The sequence below is a fragment of the Lolium rigidum genome, chromosome 3 (genome assembly GCF_022539505.1).
Source record: "Lolium rigidum isolate FL_2022 chromosome 3, APGP_CSIRO_Lrig_0.1, whole genome shotgun sequence".
In the NCBI taxonomy this organism is placed as follows: domain Eukaryota; kingdom Viridiplantae; phylum Streptophyta; class Magnoliopsida; order Poales; family Poaceae; genus Lolium; species Lolium rigidum.
Genome location: NC_061510.1, coordinates 215,012,470 through 215,019,713, shown reverse-complemented (window position 1 = coordinate 215,019,713; position 7,244 = coordinate 215,012,470).

Here is a 7,244-nt window from a genome sequence, read left to right as displayed (position 1 = left end):
AGGCCTATCAACTAGGGGTTTGCCTAAGAACACCAACAACCTATGCTAGCAAGATGAGCACAATGTGATAACAAGCTAGGTATAGCACATCAAGCAAGATAGATATAACAAGGTAAAGCGCATAGGTTAAGGAGCTCGGGTTGAGAAGTAACCGGTGCACGAGGAGACGGCGATGTATCCCGAAGTTCACACACTAAGGTGCTACGTCTCCGTATGGAGCGGTAGCCACTAGGGCCACCATATTCTCCTCGAGCCTTTCCACCAAAGGAAAGCCTCGATCCACTAAGGGACACTTGAGGGTGGTCACCGAACCCGTACAAGCTTGGGCAAACACCCAAGTATCACACTTGAGGCAACTCCACAACAAGGAGGCTCTGAAGTACACGGCCACAAGAGGCAACACACACCACCAAGGAAACACACTCCACCAAGGATGCTTATGCGCCACAAGAGGCTAACACACTCCACCAAGGAAACGATGCGCCACAAGAGGCTAACACACTCCACAAAGGAAACACGACCACTAAGGCAATGCGGCCACTAAGGCAAGATGGCCACTAAGGCAAGAACACCACTAAGGTTGAACACTCACTCTACGAGATCGAAACCCCGGAGAGAACTCAAACCGATGCACCTAATGCAATGGCTAAGAACACCACTAGGATGCCCAAGTTCTTCTCTCCCAAATTCCAACAAAGCTAGAAGAAGCTATTGGGGGAATAAGGGAGGAAGAACAAAGAGTGGAGAAACACCAAGAACCTCCAAGATCTAGATCTAGCAAGATCCCCTCACTTGGAGAGGGATTCAATTGGTGAAGCTCTAGATCTAGATCTCCTCTCTCCTTTCCCCCAAAAATATGCAACAAATAGTGGGGGGATCAAGAGGAGGAAGCAAGAACCCAAGGTCAACAATGGAGGAGAGATAATGGAGGGGATGGGTTAGTTTGGTCGGAGGTGGAAGAGAGGTATAAATAGGGGCTGCAAAATATAGCTGTTGGGGTCGAGAAAACGGTCAGATTCGCGCAAAACCGGTACTACCGCTTGTTGAAGCGGTACTACCGTTTGCGCCAAAACTGTGCAGAAATCAGATCTAAAATTCGGTACAAAACCGGTAGTACCGCTCTGCGGAGCGGTACTACCGCTCGTGTCCAAAAACAGTGCAATAAACCAATCTGAGAAGAGAGCAGCAGCAAATCAGAGCAGCAGCAGCGCGTGGGGCCGAGGGAAGCAGCGCGGTAGGCGAGCGGGAGCTGCTGGCGCGCGCGCGCAGCGAGGCAGAGGGTGGGGCCAGCGACAGAGCGGCACAGCATGTGCGCGCGTGTGAATGGGCGAGCGGCGCGGGGATCTGGAGCAAGGGGCGGATCGAGGCGAGCGTGGCGGTCGCGAGCGGGAGGGCACGCGCCTCGATGCGGGTCAACACGGCGACCTCGTGTGCGCGCGTCCCGCGCGGGAGCTGGCGGCGGCAGGTAGCGAGCGTGTGTGTGGCGCGGTGGTGGGCCTGGCGGCGGCCCAAAATGGGCGGATCTGATGGAGGCTGCTGGGGAAGAAAAGCTGGGCCGGTAGTACCGGGCCCGGTACCGGCCTGGTGCCGTAATTGGGTTACGGTACTACCGGGCCGGTACCGGCCTGGTACCGCTTGCGATCCAGTAAGCCAAAACGCGCGTGCGATATTTAGGCCGGTACCGCCCGCGGTAGTACCGCCCGGCCCATATGCTGTTTCCTTTTCTTTTTCAAATAGATGCATACGGAAAACGCAATATCTTGAGCTAGGAAGATCGGAATGACATGAAACCTATTTTGTTGGAAAGAGGGCGACAAGAGCTACCACTTCACAAGGTGAAAACATGGAAAAGAGTGAGTGATGATTTTCTCATGGTCATAGAGGTGTAACCTCTCAATATGGTATATCGAGAAAATCATCACCCTCGCACATGCAACATGCGATGCATCCGAAATCCGTTTCATGCATAAGAACCAAGAAGAACCAAGAACACGATGCAATTCATGCAAGGTTTGAGCTCTCTTCGACGATGCGACCCACTATCCTATCGAGCACAAACTTTATCCTTGCGCGTTCTTCTCGAGTCGGCAAGCTCCGTCTTCATACTCTTCATGATTGTACATGCCACCGTCTTCCTTCAACGTACACGCCACCGTCTTCTTCCATCTTGTATGCACGACACCATCTTCATCCATCTTCAACGCCGTCTTCTCTCTTCATCTTCTACGCCGTCTTCTCTCTTCATCTTCTACGTCGTCTTCTCTCTTCATCTTCAACACCATCTTTGTCTCTCTTCGACACCATCTTCATCATTGTACTCCGTCTTCTCCATCTTACAACCTTGAGTCCAACACATAGCTATGGACTTAACCTAAGATTGATTCTCAATGCAACCGTTAGTCCATAGGGATTGTCATCAATTACCAAAACCACACATGGGGTAATGGACATCTTCTTACACCAAGGGGTTCCCATGGGCCCCGTGTGGTTGTACGCTCAGTCTTGGTTCCGAAGGCGAGAACTCAGGTCCTAGTATCGGCGAGAACGAGTCAAAACACCACATCCCCATGTGGCGGCCCATCCAAGCCTTTAGCATGTTTATTAACATCATCACTGATCTTACCACGTCATCATGTCAAACTAGGTTCATTCGTAGCTCTGATTCATCAACCGGATGGATCAGACTTCAACAGCTAAGCATGGCTAAGCATAACACATATACGGCTCTAGCGATGCGAACAAGCTCAGATCTAGTTTTGTTGGGAGCGGTGGATCGATAACTCGGGCTACAAGGATGGAATTATGCACACATAGGATATCTACAACTGCCGATAAAACATATTTGAAGCGGATGCAATATGTAAGAACCAGAAGTAAAGCATTTCGAAACCATATATGAACCAGGTTAGGGCTTGCCTTGTCCCTCGTTGTTCTGGTGCTGCTCTTCGGTGGCGTTGGTCTCATGTTCGCGTTCGGTCCCTATCGAGAAGAACCAAATACCGGAAAGGAAGAGCACAATCAATACAAGGTACAATGCAATGGACATACAGTATGATGACATGTCATATTAAAGGGGTTGGGTAAATCCTAGGTGCATTCGACAGAAATTAAAGGGGGTTCGACATCGATCCCGACATAAGGGGGTCGATTTAGGGTTTCTACTAAGGCTCCACATTTAATTGGTTCAAGCATGTATGAAACATGGATAAACAATTAGGTAATCTTTTTCTGATCATTTTGATATCTTATTTGCATTTTTCTGATTTAAAATGAATTAGTTATGAATTTCCAAAGTTTAATTCATTTTAAATCAATTTCTGAAAATTATATAAAAATAATAAAAGTTTAACAATTTAGACCCACATGTCATAATTTTATTCTTTTCTAACTATTTCTGAAATTAATAAAATCCTGACAGATGCGGTCCACCTATCATTATTTTCAATTTACAGAAATACAGAAAATAATATAAGAAAATAAGAAAAAAATTATGGCGTCAGCATGACGTCATGCTGATGTCAGCCGGCCATGAGCTCGAAATTGAGCTCTGGTTGACCTCCAATCGGAGGCTCCCGTGGGCGGGAGGACACACGAGAGGGGGCAATAGACGCGGCGCGACGCGCTGGGCCGTTTGGTGGCGGCGCTGCCCGCTATTGGCCACCGGAGCACGGCCACCAGCGACGAGCGGCGGAGGCCGGGGCAGTAGCCCGTGGCGGTGATGATACAGAGGGGGAGGAGGCGAGCTGAGGGTACCAGGAGGGAGCGGAGCTCACCGCGAGCACGAGGGCTTGGTCGGTGATGGCCGGGGAGCCTCGCCGGCGCCGGAATCGGGCGGAGGCCGGCCGTTCCTGTGAGTTAGGGTTAGGTCTGAGGGAGGCGCGGGAGAGCACGGGGAAGGGGGAGAATGGGGACTAGGGTTCCAGGGCGCATCGGCGATCTTTTGTAGGTCGCCGGGGGCGGCGGGGCACATCCTGGCCGGCCGGAGCATCAGGTGGCCGGCGTGCTGCCAGCGACCAGCTTCGGTCGGCGGGGAAGACGTGCACTTTTGCACAAAACTCCCTACGGGGTGGTTGGGCTGGTGGGGTGTGGCTGTTGGGCACTTGGGCCGAGCCAGAGAGAAAGGAAGGGGAAAAAGAGATGGGCTGCGCCCAGGGAGAGAAGAGAAGGGGTGGGTTTCTCCTTTTTTTCCATTTCTAGTTTTTTATTTCTCTTTTCAAATTTCAAATTCAAACTGTTTTGAATTTTGTTTGAAACTAAATTTTGCCAAAGAATATTAGGACATACATGGCTTATTGAATAGCAACAAGTCCATGTTGCCTAATAAGAAAAACTTGAGAGATTTTGAATGGAGAAGAAACAGAGAGGGATTTGCATAATTGAAAATTATTAAACTTTGATGCAAAATTTTACTCAAATGCAAACTACATGCATGAGATGCACATGATCACTCATTTATTTATAAACACAAGGTTGGGATGTTACAGACCCCTCCCCCCCTCACCTGGCGCCATCGGGAAGGACGAGCCACTGCGCCCTCTCCCCATGTCCAGCGCGCCGGTGGTCCCTGCCACCGCCCCTCTTCGCGTTAATTCCCGCGCCTCTCAGGCTCCTCACTTCTATATCGAGAATCATCGAAGGATGTAAAAAAGTATGCTCCCCATAATTCTGGTTGTAATTTTTTTTGAAACTCGATCTATTTTTCGATTTTTTACATCTCCAATGATGGCAGTGGTTATGTAACTTTTCTTCCTTTTCTACATCCAGCATCTGTTTCATCCCAGTTTTGGATGTAAGAATAGTAGATTCACCTCAACTTTTTTACATCTCCAACGTTGACAATGTTCTTTCTTTTTTCTACATCCACTGATATGGAACAAGCGGACTCGATGTAGAATAGAAGTAGATGACAAATGCGTTTTTTTAGGTGAATTTGCGAGTCGATATTGTATTCTTTTCTGCAAGAATTTGGGACGGAGCCGCGAAATGATAAGTTCGATGATTTTGCACGTCCGTGCAACAGCCATCCCAGTCGTAAGGATTAGAACTTTCTATTTTTGGAATGGGAGGGATGTTAGACTAATTTATTTCTATTTTTGGATGGGGCACTCCTTAAAACTAATCAGTACTAGGACACTGTGTAGCAATGTCCCTAAATTAATTGTCGCTGACTTTGTAAAATGTTGACCAGATATGTCTAGACTCATCGAACCCGCGACAACTAATTTAAATCGGAGGTACTTCTTATATCTGAATCTTCCAAACAATGTAATTCCTATGACGAATACAGAGTACTTCATCCGTTTCAAATTAAAAGATGTCTTGGTACGATATCATGATCTAAGAGCATCTCCTTGGGGTTCCCCGGGCCGAAATTCCGCGCTATTTAATATTGGATTGGACGAAAGTTTGGCTCGGGGAGCGCTGAAGTTCCAGCTGTCTCCCCGGTAGATACCCGGGGTTCAGCGTTTTTTAGAGAAAAACATCCCTGGATGCCAAATTTCCTGCATAATTCGGCGAATTTGACCAGTTTTGCCAACATTTGACTTATTTTTACAAATAAACGTTACAGTTCAACAAAACAAGACAAGTTTTCAAAAAAATCAAATGGAAACTAGTTGGTGTTGCCTCGAAGCGTCCATATATGCTCCACCAGATCATCCTGCAGCTGTTGATGCATTATGGAGTCTCGAATCTCCTGACGCATAGCGATGAACGCCGCCCACGATGCCGACACCTGGTGGTTAGGTTGTGCAAGAGGACCCTCTCTGTCATGTGGTGCAACTTGCTCGCTCGGAGGAACCGGATACTTCCGCTCATTCACGATAATCATGTTGTGTAAGCACACACAACAGTTCATCACCTCCCACATCTGATCTTTGGACCAAGTCAAAGCGGGGAACCGGACTACATCAAATCTCTGCTGGAGAACACCAAATGCACGCTCGACGTCCTTTCGGCAACCTTCTTGTTCCTTGGCAAACTGCTGCTCCTTCGAAAGGGCGGGGCTTGAGATAGTCTTCACAAATATTGCCCCCTTTGGATAGATACCGTCTGCAAGATAGTATCCCTTGTTGTACTGCCGGCCATTGATCACAAAGTTAACTGGGGGAGCATGACCCTCAACAAGCTTGGAGAAGACCGGCGAGCACTGCAAGATGTTGATGTCGTTGTTTGATCCGGGCATACCAAAGAAGGAGTGCCAAATCCAGAGATCATGGGTAGCCACTGCCTCAAGTATCACAGTGCAGCCTTTTTTGTGACCCTTGTACATTCCCTGCCAGGCAAACAGACAGTTCTTCCATTTTCAATGCATGTAGTCAATGCTTCCAAGCATCCCTGGAAATCCTCGAGCTTCATTGACAGCGAGGATCCTAGCAGTGTCTTCGACAGTCGGTGATCTCAAGTAGATGTCCCCGAACACTGCTATCACCGCCCTCCAGAACCGGTAGAAAAAATCAAGGGCGGTGGACTCCGCCATCCGAAGATAGTCATCGGTAGAATCACCAGGAGCTCCATATGCCAGCATCTGCATAGCCACCATGCACTTTTGGAGGGCGGAAAACCCTGCCATGCCGGTGCAATCCAACTTGCATCTGAAATAGGAGTCGTACTCTCGAAGGGCATACACAATTTTCAGGAAGAGCTTCTGGCTCATCCTGAAACGACACCTAAAAACAACCTTACCGTGCAATGGATCTTCGGCGAAGTAGTCGGCGTAGAGCATGCAGTAGCCCTCCATTCGCTGCCTCGGCTTGCACTTCCGGCGACCTGGTGCCGACCCACCATGGCGACCAATGGCCGACTCGGCGTACAAGCCAGACAGGCAAGCAAGGATCAGCAGGTGCTCCTCGTCTTGGGCGGCGGCTGTCGTTTCTTCTTCAAGAAGCTCGGCGAACATCTGCTCCTCCTCCTTGTCGGAGTCCATGTCCGGCCAGGCAATTGGATGAACACCTGCCGGGTGTGTCGACGAGGAGCGACGCGAGGGAGCTACCCGGCGGCGGAAAATAGGCAGAGGGCACGACATGCGGCGGAATATAGGCTGGTGGGTGGAGGAACGGCGGAGTTGAGGCAACCGGCCGACGGATTGGCGAGGGGTGGTGCCGGCGGCGACAGAGCAACGGGAGGGGAGGAGGGATTTGCGTCGACAAAGTGGTGGGGTTCGTCTGTTCTCTCGCCGACAGAGCGGGCCCGTCCCCGCTTTTCTCTCGTCCGGAGTTCCCGAGCGCACCCCGTGGGGCCGGGGA